The 19,793-nt window shown below is 41.9% G+C and overlaps 1 long non-coding RNA gene across 6 annotated transcripts in view; it reads right to left on the minus strand.

Annotated features, from left to right (window-relative positions):
* Positions 1-526: 526 nt before the first annotated feature.
* Positions 527-19,793, minus strand: part of LOC132250891 (uncharacterized) — an 81,691-nt gene continuing 62,424 nt past the window's right edge. For 4 of the 6 annotated variants that reach the window (XR_009462570.1, XR_009462569.1, XR_009462572.1 and 1 more), the window contains 3 exons: positions 16,278-16,384; positions 10,166-10,333; positions 527-8,124 (listed from right to left, as the gene is read on the minus strand). This is a non-coding gene — a long non-coding RNA (uncharacterized LOC132250891). The remainder of the gene's footprint in view (positions 8,125-10,165; positions 10,334-16,277; positions 16,385-19,793) is intronic. The other 2 variants (XR_009462571.1, XR_009462573.1) reach the window with 2 other exon arrangements.

Consider the following 19,793-nt stretch of genomic DNA (forward strand, 5'->3'; position numbering starts at 1 on the left):
GTACCACAATGAACAGGAGTTTGAATATTCTCTTTTTATATTGGATGCTAGCAATGTATCTCCCTTTCACTGGCATATTTTTTTCCTGAATAGCCAGTTATTTTAATGTTTGTTGGGCTCATTTTAGGTCTCATTTTTAATTTGTTATATTCATGCTCTTATAAACTATGAACCTGAGCTGCAGTGTCCAGTTTAAATGAAACCAGTACTCTTTGCACTTCCACTAGCAAAATCCAGTCCCTCTCATTGAATTTGTCTGATTTTACCATGTCTCTCTAAAATTCTTCTGGTATACTCACAACTGTATGCACTTGAGGCTTTTGTGTTCAGGATCTGCAGCACCTGGGTGAATGGTTCCTTTTGTTACAGTTAAAACAGAGCTTTCTAAATGCTACATATCTGGGGATATGCTGCTTCCACACTTGGTACACATCAGCTCATGGGCAGATCTAGAATTTTGAAGAGGGGGGCGGTGCAGATGGCGATATGCACAATTACATATAAAAAAACATATATTTTTCTCCAGTTAAAAATAAACTAGAAGCTTTACTAATATGCCAGTATATTATTCAGAGCTGTATTATTCAGTTTAAGATTGAAGCAAAAACAAATAAAACTTCATTGGAATGAGTTAAAAACAAATCTGCAGGACTGTGAAATAGGAGCTTCATTACTAGGAGCAGCTAACAGACAGCAGAATTGCAAAACAAAGGATAGCTTGATTGGTGGAAAATGTAAACCATTAAGAAGAAGAAAGGGTTGTTAACACCTGTGAATAAAGATTTTAGAAGAGATCACATACATGACAATGAAATTCAGTCATTTCATGCACTCAGCACTGCCTGACTAAAAATGTTACTGCCATTTTCAGGTTTTAAATTTTGGGTGGAAGAGAAATCAAAATAGGGTGTAAGGGTGCCATTGCACCCTCCCTGGATCAGCCCTTGCATCAGCTTATTAGCTCTCTCCCCCTTAGAGGCCTCTTTGCCAGTGGAAAAATCTACACTGTGATGTGGCTTCTTCTGACCATGTGCTTTCTGGCCTACTGCATGGATAATTCCTTTTGGCGCTTTCAGCTCTGCAAGCTGGGCCTTCACAGTTTATGCTGCACTACACATTTACACAGTCTTTTCTAAGGACAAATCCCCTTCACGCAGTGGTCTCTCTTGTAATGCAGTGTCTGCAGTGCCACAAATAATCTTATCTCTAATCAGAGATGCTGTTAAGTTCCTAAAAGCACTGTTTTTAATCAGTCTCTTTAGTTCAGTAAACATGCTGAACTATACTTTGTCCTGTTTGTCCGAACATAAAAAATCCCATGTCTTTCAAGGGTCTCATTCTTTTTTGGCATTCAGTATTCCTCAAATGTGAACAGTATCACACTTAATTGCATATTTTGTCCTCTTTAAAGGAAAAGGTGTTATAAACAACCAGGGCTTCCTCCCCCACAATATGCAAAAAGATTGAGGTTTTGATGTTGTCATGTTTTCCTCTGCCCCTGTGGCTGTTCTGTAACATTCAAACCATTGCCTGAAGCCCCTCCAGCTCTCTGCTGTATAGCTTGACAACAGAAGGGCAGATGGAGGTTGCAAAACTTCTGTAATTCACTGTCCTTTTACTTAGACAATAACTGTGCAGAGAGATTGCTTACAGAGGCTTACATGGCTGTGCTGCTCTACTTGTGATCTCAGTTTCCAAATTTGTCTTCAGTCGGAACTCAAATTGTTTCAAGTTCTCTCATCTGACATTTCTGACACCATGTAGTGATCACCAGACTTGACAAATGTAGGTATACATGAATAAAAACAACAGAAAACCTTAATTGTGGAGCAGTGTGCAACCTCTAAAGACCCTGTCTGACTAACTGACTAACAGCAACTTGACTGAGGGACCATCTTCCAAATACCACCTTCCTCTAAATTAGCTGGTGTCTTTAAATTACAACTTTCATCACTAAAGGCTCCACAACAGCTTAATGTCCACCAAAAAAGAGGGGAAAAGCAAGTGTGGGTTCAGGAAGGGCCAAAGGGTTTGCTGCTTCATTCATCAATCCACTCACCCCCAGGCAACACATATTAGGCCTCTGGGAGCTATGGCAGCAGCAGTCACAGCATGGTCTGAGACCAACTTTATGGACAAGGATCCTCTTGCTTCATCTGCCCATCAACCTATAGGCTGGACATGAAAATCTGGGCCTAAATTAACGGTTAAAAAAAGAGAGGCCTTGATTCCCTTTAATCATGATGAACAGGTGAAAGAACTAGCCTCAAATAAAAATTCATAGATATTTTTACAAATTAAAAGTAGTAGTTCAGTCTACCAGCTAAGTAAATTTTAGGTGTCATTCATCATATATTTAGTCTCATTCAACAAAATCCTGCTGTCTTTACTCAATTTTTCTTAGCCTTTGATGGAGCTGAGATACTACTGAAAATAATATTAGAAATTTATGTTTCAATTTAAAGTGTACTTGGATTTGACCCAGGTAACTATGAAACAATTTGAAATAAAATCTTAGTGAGTGCAAGATGGTTAACTAACTCTAGCTATGTCCACAGTGAGGACAGTCTGAGAGAAGCAAAGCAACAAGATAGATGCTTCTTGGGACAGGGATAAAGTGCTTCATCTCGGTACAGAGGTTCCCAAACTTTTTCTTATTGCGTACCCACTTCCAGATTTACCAGCTGCCTGTGTATCCCTACCAGCATATTTTAACCCCTTAAATGCCAACTATAATGAAAATTAAGTCTACCATTACACAATTCCTCCCATGTACCTCCACCCCCCTGCCTCCGAGATGTCTTGCATATCCCCAGGGGTACGTGTACCACAGTTTGGGAACCCCTGATCTAGGATATCTGTGAAAAGAGAGTGGATACCTGTATGAAGGTTATTCCTACCACTGTTTGTAATAAAAATAAGTAAATAATGAAATTACATAAATACTTCGGGTGAATTTCTGGTCCACTGAAGTCAATGGGAGTTTAGTGTCTGAATTCACTGGTGCCAGGATTTCACTCCTAACCATTCTGCAATTTCTCATTCAAGTATAAACTACTCTGCAAGGGTCCTAAATCCAGCTATCACTTGGTAAAAGAGCTATCAAGACCATAAAAAAAACAAAACCACCACTGAATTTCAATTAATGTCGTTTTTTAGTGCTCTACTTTTATATGTAGCAGTATTATGTAACATTATCCAAATAAAAAAAAACATGTGGCTTGGTTGCCACTATACCATTGGATTTAACTTACAGCTATTATGGAGTTTTGAAATATGTCATGGTGTTTTGTTCGGAACTAGTAAGAGTTACTAGATCAGAAAGAAACAACCAGTGTCTTGCATGAATTTTCAACACAAAGTCCATTTTTTTGCTCCTATGCAATCATGTGGCTGACACTGAAATGACAGCAGTACCATAACTAAGGGTGGCAACTGGGGCAGCAGCCATGGGCAGGATAGAGGGGGACTCAAAAGCAGCTGATGCCATAGCAGTGCTTGATTGTGCCACTGCAATTGGCATGGCAGAAGGTGGCACTGTCCTGCATACCACATGACTGCCCCAGGCACAGAAATGCCTTGCTATGCCTCTGAATGACAGACACTGTTTTCCATCTAATCCCTGATATTATTTAGTGGAGAATTATATGCAATGATTGCATTAGGAGGAAGAATCCTCCCATATAAAATTCCCCATGTCTTACCATACATTTGGAACAGATGAGCTACTTAGATTAGCAGAAAACTACAACAGATTTGGTAAAATTCTCCCCTATTTTTATGTTGCTAGTAAACAATGAAAACCAGACAGTGAATACCAAAACAGAAGGCACCACAACCCATTTCCTCATCTTCCATCCATAGATTATAAAGAATATGAATTCCTCTGGTAAATTTCAGGGTGCAAAAAGGAAATGGAAACTTAATAACAAAATCTCACCATAGTCATATTAACCAACATCAGTTAACACTATTTGATTTACTTTCTAGCTACTTCTAGTCATTTTTACATATGCAAATTGTTTTAAACAAGTATTCTCAGTTTCAGCTGCTAATGTCACCAATAAATATGTATGTGTTAAATGGTTCATGTCTTCATAAGAGAAAATGCTGGTGATAGATATAATTAGGAAGTGAAAATATTAATAAAACTGAATATATAATTTTATTAGAGATTTAATAATGGTTGCATACATAGACAATGAGGGCACTGACAGATGTGACAGCTTGTTGTGTGATTGGCCACTCAAAGCACCCTACAGCTGTGCACTTACAGAACAGGAGGTTTTGAAGTTATTTAGTTAGTTTTGAAGTTAGTTAGAAAAGTTAGTTTTGTACAGGGACAGAGCTCTCTTCACATACAACATGTATAAAGATATTGCTAGTCTCAACGACTGAGGTTTTGGGAAGATAACCAATAGGTTAAACTGTTCCACAAAAACTTTGGGTAGAAGCTTCAGGGGACTTCACAAGGCCTTCTGTAGGGAAATAGATCAGTGCCTGGTTAACCCAGGGTTTTTGGTTGTAGCTGTATTAGTCTAAGGACATGGGCAGGCAAGGTTCTTTGTGTAGATGTGTTATCTTTTATTAGATCAACTGAGTAGTTGGGGAAAAGTTTTTTGCAAACTTTTAGACACAAACACTCTTCTTCAGGTATAGGGAGTTTCTGCTGTTCTGAGCTCTCTAAGGAATGAAAGAAGGTAAAAGTGTGACAGGATGTCAGTGAGAATGTAAATAGGTGGAAATTAGGAAAACAATGGGTAGAGAAAGGAGGGAACCGGAGAACGAGGGGGGGGAAATAATGCCAAAGGTAAGCAAGGGAGACTGCTGTAATTGAGTTATCCAAGGTAGAAGAATGACAGTCTGAAAAAGTAAATAGCTGGAAATTAGGAAGCCAAAGGGCAGAGAAGGAGGGGAAGGCAGGAAGAAGGGGGAAAAGTATAAATGGTAAAGTCAGGCAGGTCCCCAGCCTTCCTGCAGATCAGGCTACCAAGAAGGCTTTTTTCTTTGATAGATGCAGAGGCAAGCAGGTTGCCATGAGTTCAAGTGGTGCACCTACTGGGGCTGTGACCAATAGCATGGGCGACTGGTGCCACCATAGTTGGGTGGGGCACATGCCCCCCCAGCGACCAGTCAGCAATTGGGGGGGGTTCCCCCCACAGACAATCTTGCCAACTGCGGGGGCGGGTGTCCCCCACGGCCGATCGTACCAACCAGGAAGCGGCCACAGTGCTCACGGAAGTGGCCACAGCGCTTCATCCAGCACTCCCACTCTCTGGCCAGCATTCACAGCAGGGCACTGGGAACACGGCCTGACAGGGGGTGCACCAGCACTCTCAGGGGGTGCATGTGCGCCCTCATGCACCCCCTATGCCTTGCCACTGATGGATAAGTTCATGATTGCCAATGATGGCTGAGAGGGAAGAAATAGGAGCCTTCACTGTGCAGGCAAGGGTTGGGCCCTTCTACCAAGTGAGGGAGGATCTCATTAGTAAAGAAACAGTAATTTAAACTAGAAGATTTAGGTCTAGTTTCTCATCTGGCATTGTAGTCCTATTACTTTAGTGGACCACTGCTGATAGACACAAGCTGAAGATCTTGCTACTATTATGCTGTTGCTTATAGTTTTGTGGTGGGGGTTTTTTTCTCTTTAGGTTTTTTATGTCTATAGTATTCAGGTTCACAGAAGGCTTAATTTCATTGCCTGACATGAGGAAAAAAAATTCTTGACAAAGAAGAATATTAAACATGACACCCCTATAAATCTTAAGCAGCCCCAATATTGTTGTTAGTGCAAGGACAGCAGCTGAGGGAATTTGGGACTTCCATTTCAAAAAAGCAAGTGCCAACAGGGAGAACACTTATTGATTTCTTCCCCCTTTAAAAACTGGTTTCAGTCTTTTCCCCCTGACCTTGCCAAGTTTGTTCACCTTAAATATTTCTCAGCTGTGAAACTGGACAAGTGAGGAAGGTGAAGTAGTAGTTTGGGGGGAAAAAACTAGAATTATTGCTCCTATAACCGAGTATCAATTGGACCCTCATTATGAGAAAGAATGTTGCACTAATAAAGTCCTACTTCCTATAGAGGCAAGTGAATTTGATACAAATATTTGTGTTGCCTATAAGCAACTGGGAGCCAAAGTTCTAGGGAACTAAAGCCAATAGGGTAGATGGTCAATTTTACAGTAAAAAGACTCATTTCATGCCCAGCATTTCTAGGTCTAGCTTATACCAGTCAATGTCTTTCCTGCTTGGCTTGACTTAAAATAAATAATTAGTGTCTTGGTTTCCAGTAGTATCATTTTGAAAATTCTTCATGATGCTTCTTAATTTATATTTTCAGGTAGCATGGTCAGAATAGCAGAGGGGCTTGTTCTGTTAATGCAATATGGACATATACTGCACTTCACCACTCAGTATGTTGCTTGGCTTAGATCAGTGTGAGGTCAAAAGTAGATAGCTGTAACACTTGTTTGACCACAGAAAACTTGTAGAAGATAGCATAGATTTGCACCTAAAGTGTGTGGTGTGGTATATGGTATGGTGTGGGTGTGGGTAGTCCAAGCTTTTGTGAGCTGAAGCTCACTTTATCAGATACTGTGAAACGACATGCAAGATGCATACAGACATTCAGGGAGGTTAGATCTAGTTAAAAATGGCCACTTCATCTAAGGTACATTGGGATGTTGTGGGGGGAGGGAGAGAGGGGTAGCAGGGGAGCTTGAGGAGTCCACAGGGCAGGGAGTTGGTGGGGTCCAGGATGGTTTAGTGGGATTGGGGGGGAGGCAGGCCTAGCAGAGTTGGGAGTGGAGGTGGGGAGAGGTTAGCAGAATCAGAGAGGCTTTCCAACCCTCCCAAATCCCCTCAGATCCTCAGCTCCCCCTTGATGCCAGCGAGCTTCCCCCAATACCTCAGACTGCTCCCAGGGCTAGTTTTACTAGTGCTCACTGGTTCTGGAAGCCTGTTTGAAGTAAGTTGGGGTGAAGGGAGGAGCAGATGGATGGGAGGGGCTGGCAGTTCTGCAGGGAGGGCTCCTCGCACCAGTGAACACTGGTAAAACCAGCACCAGAAGCAGCTTGCAGAATGGGAGGTTTAGCGGGCTTGGGTGGAACTGGCTATTTCACAGTTGTCCATCTGGGGGTGGGGTAAGAGGCTGGGAAGAGAAAAATAGCCTGGTGCCAGGCAGGTGGTAGGAAAAGCATAGCCAGTAACTGGGCTTTTCCTGCCCTGGAGCTGTGCTGGGAACTGTACCAGAAGTTCAATTAGTTTGGTCTCACTGGACCCAATCTAAGTCAGACTACCTCTGATGTAGGGTTAAATTAGATCAGGTCAGCCATTTTTAGACCAACCTTCCTGAACTTCTGTATAGTTCTTGCTTCAATTGACCTAACTAGGGAACTAAGTATAAGGCCCACACCTGGGCAAACTAAGTTAGATCAGGTGGCCATGTTTAATGCAAGCTAACCTTCCTGAACATCTGTACCTAGCCACAGAAAACAGAGAAAACATGTCAGGCTTAGAACAAAAAAAAGACAGAAAAGCTGTTTTCTTGGACAATAGGGAAACTGGCTTGAAAGGTTAACTAGGAGCATATTTTTAAAAAGTCTCTCACATTTGCTTTTATGGGAAAGAGATGCTATCACGAGACTATTTATATAATCAGAGTCACTTTTTCTTGCTGTGAATATAATGAGTTTGCGGTAGAGAATGTCGTCCTAAAATATAAATGTTAGTTTAAGCACAAGTTAGCAGGCTCAATGCAAGAATTACTAAGTACAATTCAACTACCTGTATTATGCAATGGGAAAAGCTAAATGATTAAAATGACCCAAAGACAGAATCAAACACATGAAGATGATATCTTTGCTCACATTTCCAAGCCCTTTCCCAGTCAGCACTTACCTCGAAATCATTCTCAGTTTTTCACACCAAAGTGTTCCCAATACTCAGAGATCATACCCCTGTTTGTTTAGTGGTTTTTTCATGATTCTTTTGAGTGTACAGCTCTAACAAGCAACACTAGTTCCTACATTAGCTATATCAGTCCTTAGAAAAATCCTTAGGCCTTATGACAGCTTCTGTTCAGCAGATCTGCATTTTCAGAGATGGCTTCTATTGTTTTGGCTATAACAAAGAAACAGAAAGAAAAAGGGGAAGAGGAATTTAGCTGCTCCCACATTTTTCCTGAACAGAATGGTAGTGGTTTCACCCACCACTTTCAGTGAGGTTTAATCACAACCGATAACAATAATATTTTGTTTAGACAATCAGCATAAGTAATGAACTCCACATGATTTTAATGCATCTTTAATTATCTACACCCTGTGCATGGAGTGACATAGAGGCAGCTGCAGCTATTTTTGCACCACCCCGTCTAAATCCCTGACCACCTCCCCCAGCAAAGGGTGGGGCTGAATATGAAATTATCCTGATTCATAAAAGTGCATGTATAAGCATGCGGTCATGTTTATGCTCATTCTGTGGAATTTCTGCTTCTAACAGTAACATGGTATATAATAATAAAGGTAAAGTTATGCAGAACATGTTGCTTGTACTACCAACATTTCTCTTTGATAAGGAAACTGACCTTGAAAAGACTGATATGAAGATGGTTGTAAAGAAACTTAAAAGAATAAACTAAAGACACTGTGTCTGATTCTGAAAAGTCCTATAAGATGTAAAAGGATTGAAGAAAACATGATCCTACAAGAACTGCTCTAAAACCCACAGAATTTGATAACTGGTAGAAGGATATTTATTACAAAAGGGTTTTGGAATCATCATGCAGAAAGAATAATATTCTTTATTGTACAAGACAGATAAAAATAACTATAGAAAGAATATTTAAAAAAAATAGTTCTGTAACTTGTTGAAAATTGACCTATTGGCTATAGCATGTAAATGGAGGTGGGGCACATTAGAGACAGTAATTAGAGGTTGGTCCAAACCAAACCTTCAAATCTGTACACCTGTGAATTTTTCAGAAGTCTGAATCTTTAATATTTAAATGCCTATATAAACACCCACCTCTGTGTTCTCAAACACAAACATCACAACAAATATTAGACAGTTGTTTAATATCTTGGTTATTAGGCAGTGGCTTAACATACATATATTAGCACAATGTTTTTGTGTGCCGTACAGTTCCTCCACAGGATGAATGACAAACTGAACAGCGGGCTTCATTCTTGCTAAATGTGACAAAAGGAGCCAACTCTCAGGCCCAGCTTCGAGACTGGCCCACTCCTTTGTCAAACCGTCCACCTTGTTTTCCTGCCACGCCTTGTTGTAAATTATTCAAGTTGTTAAATAATCGATTAAGTTGCCCTTTGACCTGCCCTGATGACAAGGGCCAAATGTATACTCTCCAACCATCCCTTTACATGTCCGATGCCTCGCATATAACACACCTCTGGCTTGAGGCCAGACCAAATTCAATGAATAGTTAGGCCTCATACATACTGGCCCACTCTGGGCCACAGGCATACCACTCCCCCCTCACCGGGACCTCTTTTACTCCCCCTGCTCTCACCAGGGCTCTCACATACCACCCATCTTGGGTCTCTCTCATACCGCTCTGTTGGGCCACATGCACCCTGCCCTTGCTTCCTCTGAGTGACCCCAGAGGGCCATCAAACTTAATCTCTTCTCGCCTCAGCCAACAGCCATGCAGCCTTTTGGGCCTCTCCCGCAACCCGCATCTGAACGAACACTGGGTGATTTGCAGAACTGTGAGCTGACTTTGCCCCCAGGCCCCTCTCCGGGCCACTACTCCACCCCTACCACTCTGGGGCCTCACTCTCCGCCCTCTCCCAGGGCACAGGGTCAATCACCCCCCTAGGCTCAGGTGTCACTCTACTTGATGTACCTGACCCCCCACACTCCACCCTCTCCCAGGGCACATGGTCAAACACCCCCATAGGCTCAGGTGCTCTCCCTGGCTTGCCTGGCCCACAACTCTTGTTAACTCACCCACCCTAAGGTTGGGGCATGGGTTTAGGTGCCCCAACCCACCTTACACCAGGAAGGTCCTCGGTCTTGGTATTTGAGTGGCCCTCCCCTGCCACAGGCAGGACCACCAGGCCTCTCTGTCCCAGCAGGATACAGTTTCAGGTCATGTCCAGGACCAATGAGGTGTCCTCCTTCCCCATAGCCTCATCCTTACCTCCGAGATGTTCCTGGAGCAGGAGTTGCAGGAACTCGGGCAATGTTACTCCCAGGACTACTGATCACAAACTGCTCCCCATAGCCAGGAGAGCTGGGCTGTAAAATGGCTGCCCTCATCAACCACCTGGTGGCTGCCTGTTCCAGCCCTTAAAGCTGCTCTGTCACACTAAAGGAGAATGTTAAGAAAAAAATTGCTGGTTTTTTTTATATTTTAATGACAGAAAAAGATATGCAAAACCTATACATATAAAGAAAAGTAATGTTCAAAGCAGTATAGCAATCTAGCCATGCTTGTTCCATTGACTAATGGAAACCATTTCAAAAGCAGGCTGGATCCCCAACAGAGCTTTGAAACATTGTCATTTAGCCTTCCAATGGGATACTATGAACTATATATCATTACTCCCATTTTAATGATGAAGAATGTAAGGGAGAGAAAGATTAAAGATAACATTTCAAGCATCCACCTACTTTGGGTACCACCATATGCAAGATCCATCTTTTTCTCTCTCTTTCAAAATTCATGGTAACATCAAAACACATATGTACAAAATTTTAGAGTATATAGTCACGAACAACCAACCAGTCACATTGTGCTGTTGTTGTAAATGGATTAAAAACTTCAAATTATTGGTACAGGATTACAAATATGAATTGAGTTTTCAGTATTCAGGTTGTAAAGTTTTAAATCCTATCTATGATTTCAACAATACTGATGCAAGGCTAATATCAAAGTTCAAGATTATTGTTCAGCATTCTCTTTGAAAACATTTTGACGACAAATAGCTCATTTCTCTTAGCAGAACACTACCAGAAGACTAAAAGTAAGGGGGAAGTAGTGAGTGGAAATCAAAGTAAAGGTTTTCAGCAGTCTGCACACAAATGAGTGTCAGTGTAAAAGAGTAATTCCTAGGCCTTGTTTTTAAAATGTATAAAGCTCATTTCAAAATCAGATTCTTTCAGGATGAGACAGAGGTAACAGTCTTGAATTCCTGGACTACCTTAAAATTGAAACTGATATTGTCCCAACACCAGCTCATGTCTGTGACAGATCTGGTACACTGCTGGGCTTACTGACAGTTTTAGAAAAATGCCATCAAGCAAAATGCTTGACAAGTTCCAAAAAGGGAGATAGCAATTCAGAAGTAGGATGAAAACACAGACTCAAACAATTCCATTGTCATACTTTTCAAAAACTCTGAAAATGTTGGATCAAATCCCAAGTGTTTTACTGAGACAATCAGTGGGAGTTCTACCTGAATAGCAACTAAATCAGAGAAACTAGAATTTGGTTCACTAGCTTAATGTTTTTAAATAAAGCTCTCTGAAACTGAAAGCTTTTTAACAGCTGAAAATATTTTACTTCAATTTAAAGACTTGGAAATAAAATATCACTTCTATGTTCTGGATAACATGGAGGACAAATGGTAAAAAGTATTTGAGAAAGTATGTCTGCAGGGACCTATATTAAAGAAAACAATGAAGATTTTTTTCCACCTTCTGCCAAAGGTGTATTTGATGATAAATAGTACAGAAGAATAAGAAGAATGGAGGTCTTCCTTCAAATAGTCTATGCCACAATGCCTACAGAACCCAGGGCAATGAATAAAAAACTGGTATGCTTCAACTCCTGCTAATTACACCTATTAAAGTCAACTTATCAGTTCGTTTCCATCATCTGTTTTTCATACCCTTTGTATACACTTGGTAATCTCATTGGGTCAAGAAAGGTATTTTCATTATAATAATATAAGTGCCATACTGGGTCAATGATCCCAGCATCCCATCTCTGACAGTAGTAAGTAGTAGATGCTTGAGAAAGTATAAGAGAGCATGACTGGAGTAATCCACACCATATCATATCTTTTCCAGCATCTTAGGTTATGAATGTCAGAATATACATGCTTGATTATTCTATTTAATAGCTCCAAATGGAGCTGTCCTTCATGTATCTGACTAATCCTTTTCTGGTCTTGGTTACCTGCATTAACAATCTCTTGTTAAATGGGTCCTACATCCAGGACTCAAATCTGTGTGCGCCTCACACAATACAAATGCAGAGACTTAACATGGCACACAGGAGCTTGGGGCAACAGCAACTTCTGGCTGACATCACGCTGCCAGTGTGCCTATATGGCTAGTGACAGATACTAATTTTGTGGCCCTCTCCACCATCTAAGTCAGTACCCAGGTTTCCTCCCCAGTCACCCCACCTTAGTTACACTACTGTACAAATGAATTAATACAAATTGAAAATTATCCAAGTTCCTGAAGTAAAATTCTCAAATGGAAATTACCCCATTGTCCAATCTATGTCTGATATCATATCTTGGCCAGTCAACAAAATCCTTAGTCATTAAAAGCCACCAAAGTAGGGGAGGAGATCTACAGTTTTCAAGCTGCTGTATTTCTGTGAGATGGCACTCATGACACTGTGGCACTCATGACACTATGAGTATTAGAGCCCTGTCACACATTACACTTATGACATGCTACCTACATTTAAAATGCTAGTGCCTGAGCTTTTGAGCAGTAAAATGCATGCTAAATGCCACTGTAGCATAGCAAAGCTAGGACTTTTACAGCAAGAACAGAACTATTTTTTTAAATATTCTTTCTATAGTTATTTTTATCTGTCTTGTACAATAAAGAATATTATTCTTTCTGCATGATGATTCCAAAACCCTTTTGTAATAAATATCCTTCTACCAGTTATCAAATTCTGTGGGTTTTAGAGCAGTTCTTGTAGGATCATGTTTTCTTCAATCCTTTTACATCCTATAGGACTTTTAAGAATCAGACACAGTGTCTTTAGTTTATTCTTTTAAGTTTCTTTATAACCATCTTCATATCAGTCTTTTCAAGGTCAGTTTCCTTATCAAAGAGAAATATTGGTAGTATAAGCAACATGTCCTGCATAACTTTATCTTTATTATTATATACCATGTTACTGTTAGAAGCAGAAATTCCACAGAATGAGCATAAACATGACCGCATGCTTATACATTAGCTCAACATGTGCATATACATTAGCTCAACATGTGCATATAAGCACTTAGAACATTAGCTCAACACAGGTTGTGTAATAGGAACTGTTGAGCTAATGTTTGACCGCTCCATAGAGGTAATACAATCAGGAGACTCTCCAGTGCCTTGAAGAGGCTCTCGTGCAGGGGTGGAGGGGGGTGGGGGTGGCTGGACCAACAAATAGCTATTGGTTCTAATATATAGCCACAACCAACAACTGTGTCATTCCTAGCGCCTGCACCACATCAGACCCTTGGACTGGCTTTGGAGCTAGGGCCAAGACCAGCAAACAGATGTTTGTGGCTCTCAGCTCCAGCACCATGCCAGAGCATACCAGTCTTTAAGAGCTCAGGTGCCTAGGATGTGTTGTATTTAGATTGTAGTAAGCATTACTGTGTGATTGCTCAGAAATTATTTAACTCATTGTAATGCTTACTAACAATCTGATAAAGCATATGCTAAGTGTAATGTGTGACAAGGCAGTTAATCACAAGGTTACAAAAGTATAAATTAAGGGATGAATTTACCGTTGCCATACACCTCAAATATTTGCGCACACTGATGTAAAGCAAAAGTAAACTGGGCCTCAAATGCTGCCTAAATCAGATCGCTGGTGTTTTTACACTCACTTCATAAATAATTCAAGGAGAATCAGGTCCAAATAAGGACATCTAGCTCTTATCATCTCTGCAGAATTCTTGAGTATTTCATATACTAGCGAGTGCTATTTCTTGTGCCTTTTTAGTATTTCAGGCAGGTCCATTAAACTATCTAGAGGAAAATCCAACCTGTTATGAAACAAACAACTAACTGAACTGAAATAGTGTCTGCTTCTTTTAAAACAATTGCAGTATATTAGCTTGATTTGCTAAGAAAAAAACATGAAAAGGCTTGAATGATTTTTAGAAAATAGAGAATTTCAGATGATGAGCTGAGAAATAGCTGTCAGATGCATACAACTATAGAGGCCTAATCTTGCAAACCATTGCTGATTTGAGTAGACTTTGTTTATGGATACAGTCCCATTCACTTCCATGAGGGAGCAGGACTATAACTGTATCTGTAAAGTTGTTTTAAAGCATCTGCTCATACAGAAACACACACTACAGAAAGAGTTACACAAGATGAAAATCTTATATTTATTGCTAAAGCAGAAAGGACAACCAATTTATTTTAAAAATGCCCCAGGAATTTGGCATCATTTGCAGGTAGAGAATTTGAACTTGAGGCATCAAGCCCAAGAACTGCTTTTAAGAAGTAAGTTCTGAAAGAAGAAGCACCTTCCTGCACACACACTGAACATGTTGAAATCTATATTTGTGGACAATTCCTTTCATTCTGATTTCAACAGAATTTGTAGCTGACTGTCCATACAGGCTTTGACCCTGTAAAACTTGACTTGTGACTGATTTTACTAGGCAAGGCACTAGGACGGTACTTTAAGCAGGATTTATATTGCTTCTTTTTGAAATAGGCATAAATGCTGTTGTATCACCACTGTTATGTTTTTATTAATAATCTAGTGATGTTTATTGCCCACGTACCATCACCGCATGGCATGGATGTTACCACCATTTGCTCAACCTTGACTGCTTCAAACCATCTTTCCTTATGTCGATCTTGCACCAGCACCTTCTGCTGGTTGCAAGCATAGGTTTTGTCCTTTAGTACATACAATGCCTTTTACTGAGCATACAGAACTAGTAGAGAAAAAGTATATTACCAAGCATTGTCCCCTTGGCTGTGATGAAATCTTTGATGATGCAGGTGTAGAAATACTACACATGCTACTAAAGCAGCCTTAATTTTACAATCCAGTAGAAATGAAAAGGATTAAAATAAAATAATAAAAAACCCAGCTAGCCAAATAGATAACAAAATAAGATATCAGAGACTAGCTATATATTTTGAAACTCTAAAGCTACTTCCAAACTGCTGCCCAACATAAAACATAATACATTTGTTTTTAAAAAGGGGTAGCAGGCAGCATTTCTTTGATGCTTTCCTATACTTTTAAAACATTTGAAAAACATATCAGAGCATAGTCAGGACCTTGTGAATTCCATCAGTTTTACTAAGTTTAATGCCAGCTTGCTGTAGGGTACGCAGGGTTGGTGTATAGATACTCAGCTGTTTGAAGTGTTAAATTGCTCACTAAGTAGGTTAAATGTATTCTACATTGTAAGCATAAACTAAACAAAGGGCTGCAGTCAGGGTGCATCCGTTAGACCTGATCTCTGTTGTGTTACAGCCCCTTTATGCCACTCAGGATTAATCTACTCTACAGCCAGTCAATTGGTGACTAGTCAGCTCAGATACAGAAAGGTAGCTCAGACCTCAGCATAGCTTGCAAAACCTTCCAAAGAAGCTGCAGGATCCAAACCACAAAAGGATTCATATTAAGTCACGGTATTACTGGTATATAAGCATACTGCACAAAGGCTACCCTGCCACAAGACACTGTGAAAATACCTTGTTACTGCCCATGACCCATAGGTAAAATTCACTTAATTGATCAACGGGATTTAATGCGCACCTTTACTTTTTACTGTACGGTTTTACTGGATCATAATTTTGCTGGCTGAGTTACTGTGCAACATACTCAGGCAGTATTGCGGTAACTTGAAATTAGCAGTCCTAGGATTCAATTTACTGGTCAGCTCAGGTGAGGAATTTTTCTGATAGCCAAGTCAAATAGCTTAATGAATGTCTGGATGACTATCACGCAAAAAAATATATATCTGACATATCACATAAAATTTTTTGTTTTAAATAAGAGATTATATTGCTTTTCATTACATGTAGATGGTCTAGTTAAAACTGCCTATCCTAGATTCCAGCTTGAGGGGGCCAAAATGACAGAATAAGTAAGATTTTTAAGAGCTACTGAACAAGAAATGCCAGCTTCCATACAAGAGCAATTCTCTAGTTAATAATAATCTTTTGTCCTTGATATCATCTTTCATACAAGCTCTCTAAATGCTCTCTACAAATCTGCATAGTATATCAACTTGTTATAAATGGTAAACTAGACAATTTGCTTAAAAAGTCAGAGTGAGTCAGTACCAAGGTCAAATACAAACCATGTCCCCTGGCTCCTGTTCTTCACCTATTAGCCCAGGAGTGGCCAACCTGCAGCATGGGTGTCCACAAGAGGCATGAGTAGCCTTTCTATGTGCCTTTCAGCAGACTGGGGAGAGGACAGAAAGCAAAGCATCAGATCATAAGAAAAGCAAAAGGCAGGAAGTACAAAGCAGAGCAGGAACTTGGTAGGGAGCACAGGACAGAAAGCAGGGCAGCTGTTCAACTAAGGGAAAGGGATGGGAGTGGCACTCAGGGAGGGTGTGGAGCTAATTTGTGACATGCCTGCCCAAAAAGGTTGGTTCTCACTGCACTAGTCCAGTTAAGGAATGAAATCAAGCAACATAAAATGGAGTCTTTGGAAAATAAGGACTGAAACACTATAAAAAGGAAGGGCAGTGAACATGTGGGAGATGACAGATGTTTAGGGCTCTCTGGATCTCTCAGCAAGAGGGAAGAAGAGAGAAAAAAAGAAACCAATGCATAATTTTACGGTGACTGTTGAGGAAAAGAGCTGCTGGTATATTGTTCTTCTCGCTTATAATCCCAATGAGTCATATTTTTTACTTTTTAAATCTGCATGTGCAAGAAGCCTGATCTCTTCCTAATTAAAGTGCATATTAAAACTTGAAGAGCTCTAATAATTTCTTATTGCTGTACAGTGTCATATAATTTATGCTGTTGGAATGTTTCAGGTTTTTTTCCCCTTCTGGAAACCATTTAAGATTTGGAAATGAGTCAAAAAACCTTGGTTGGCCAGGGGTGAAAATAACTCAAAAAGCAGGCTTTTCTAAATGTAATGGTCTCAATTTGGAAATTAAACAAAACCTGGGAGTGGGGAGGATGGGGAGGGAATGCAAAGTTGTTTTTGTCTGTCAAAAGCTAAAACAACAAAAAATATTCAAACGGGAGAAGTTACATTTGTAACTCACTTATCCGGTAATATTTAGAGGTGCACCAAGGGAATTGCATTCATGATGCAGAACTAGCTCCAGGTGTCCCCTTGCTTGTCAAAGACAAAATGGAGGAGTAGGTCAACCCCATAAATGGCCAGCAGATCTGCACATAACAGTTAGAAAGGAGTAGGGCTGTGTGAAACAGCACCATTCCACTTTGACTTCCATTCTGACGTTTTGACAGAATGGTGTTTTGTTTTGAGTTCCGTTTCATTTTGTCGAAATGGTTTTGCCGTTTCAATGCTGTTTCGACATTTCACCCATAGGCTATTCTGCACCCAGCACTGGGAAGAACGGTGCTGCCACTGGCTCCAGCCAGCAGCACCAGCCTCCTGTCATCCGGCAGGCAGAGCAGGGGCCCGCAGCCCCCAAGAGCAGTCCAGCACAGCCCCCGCAGCCCTCCTGGGTGTGCAGGTGGGCCCCCAATCTGCCTGCCGGATAACAGGAGGCTAGTGCTGCTGGCTGGGGCCAGCAGTAGCCAGGGCTGTCCCAGGGGGGGCGGGGGGGGGGGAGGGTGAATCAGGGCAACCGCCCTGGGTCCCGTGCTTTGGAGGCCCCTGCCTGGCACCGGTGGCAGGGGTTTCGGGGTGTAGCGAGCAGTCAGATGCGAAGCCGGCAGTGCAGAGTCTCCACGGCCACTCCGCCCAGCTCTGCAGGGCCCCACTAAATTCAAGGTCTGGGGCAGTCACCTCAATTTGCCCCCCCAGGGACGGCCCTGGCTACCGCTGGCCCAAGGCAGCAGAACCAGCCTTCTGTCATCCGGCAGGCAGATCGGGGCACAGCCCGTGCTGGGAAGATCGGTGCTGCTGCTGGCCACAACTGGCAGCACCAGCTTCCTGTCATCCAGCAGGCAGATCGGGGGCCTGTCCACACTCCCAGGAGGGCTGTGGGGGCTGTGTTGGACTCCTCTTCACAGCCCAGTGCAGGTCCCAGGCAGCAGCACCAGCCTTCTGTCATCTGGCAGGCAGATCAGGTGGCCCGCACCCCTGGGAGGAGTCTGGCACAGCCCTACAGCCCTCCCAGTGGAATAGGAGGCCCCCCGATCTGCCTGCTGGATGACAGGAGGCTGCTGCTGCCAGCTGAGACAGGCGCCAAAGTCCAGTAAGGCTGGCTTCGAAACTCAAAACATTTCAAAACTTCAGAAATGTTTCTAATGCCCTTGTTTTGTTTCGAAGCTGTTTTGAAGGCTTTTGTTTCATTTCGATTTTGTCATTTCGAGCTTGAAGCACATTGAAACAGCTTTGAAATGAAACACCAGGTGAAATTTCACACAGCCCTACAAAGGAAGCAATATGAACACAACGTGGCTCTGTGAGCTCAAGATAGGATTCTATTCTCCTTGGCCTTCATTCTAGAGATCAACCCTTGTGACTAAGTAGGGGTCTGGTATTCAGAAGAAAAACCAATCCAATAATCTTCATTCACATATCTCACAAAATTCAATAGGAGGCCTGTCTGTGAATCAAGCTGCGTCTATACTGCAATGAAGTGCAAATTTTAGACACACAGGGCGTGTCCACACATGCAGGCATGTGCGCTTGCAGCACTTCAAATAGAAGTGGTGCAAATTTGAGCCAGGGCTTTTTGCCTCAGCGCACTTGCCCAGACATGCACTTTGCCACTTGAGGCAAAATAACCCTGCCTGGCTCCTCCTGCATCTGCAGTGTAAAAAGCTGCCCTGTCCTGGCCCCATCAGTAAAAAAGCTGCCCTAGCAAGTAGCTCAGGGCTACTTACACTCAGGAGCTTCTGTGGCCCAGCCAATTGGTTCCTGGGGACACTACCTCTTGTGCCAGCTGGATTGCCAGACTGCTGAAGTTCCCTGCACCCTCTACTCACTGCAGCAGTCTGGCAGTGGGCACTGCTGCCTGGCTGTGACTTGCTCTGCACCTGCCAGACCCAGATCAGGACTGCACAACCAGTAGGGGCATCTGCCCCTCTGGGCCAGCTGCCAGTGGGCTATGACTGCAGAGTTGGCTTTTGTGCGGAACTACTGCCATGTGTGCCCCTGCCCAGCCATCTGGGCAGCTATCGCCCAGAAGATGTTCCCAGTGTGGTGGCCTGCTTTAAAGCATGTCTTCCTGGCTCCAGCTGGCCAGTAGGTCATCCACCTCCACCTGGGTCCAAGGTGCCAGCTCTGAGCAGGCTCCTCTGTCTGGGTCCTGCCACTTGCTTCCCTAGCAGGAATTCTGGTGTTCCCTATTGGAAAACTGAAAAATCCCTGATAAAAAATCACAAAGTCACTCTGTAAAATACCTCAAAATCCATGTTCTTCCATAATTAAAACAAAAGACCATTATATATATATATATAGAGAGAGAGAGAGAGAGAGAAACAGAGAGACAGTGATCAGTTGGGCAATGTTTTATTGATATAGCTACAGTGTTAAAGCAATTAAGAAGCCTACCAGTGTCTCTATCATCATAATAAAATAAATTCTAAATACCTATATGTTTTGCTGTTTGCCTTTGGTTTTCTTATCATAGAGCAGTTAGAGCTCCCCCTGACTCCTTCACATCTGTGGGGGGCCAGCAGGGGAGATCATGCTCAGGGGCAATCAGCAT

This window comes from Alligator mississippiensis, chromosome 5 (genome assembly GCF_030867095.1).
Source record: "Alligator mississippiensis isolate rAllMis1 chromosome 5, rAllMis1, whole genome shotgun sequence".
NCBI lineage: Eukaryota > Metazoa > Chordata > Crocodylia > Alligatoridae > Alligator > Alligator mississippiensis.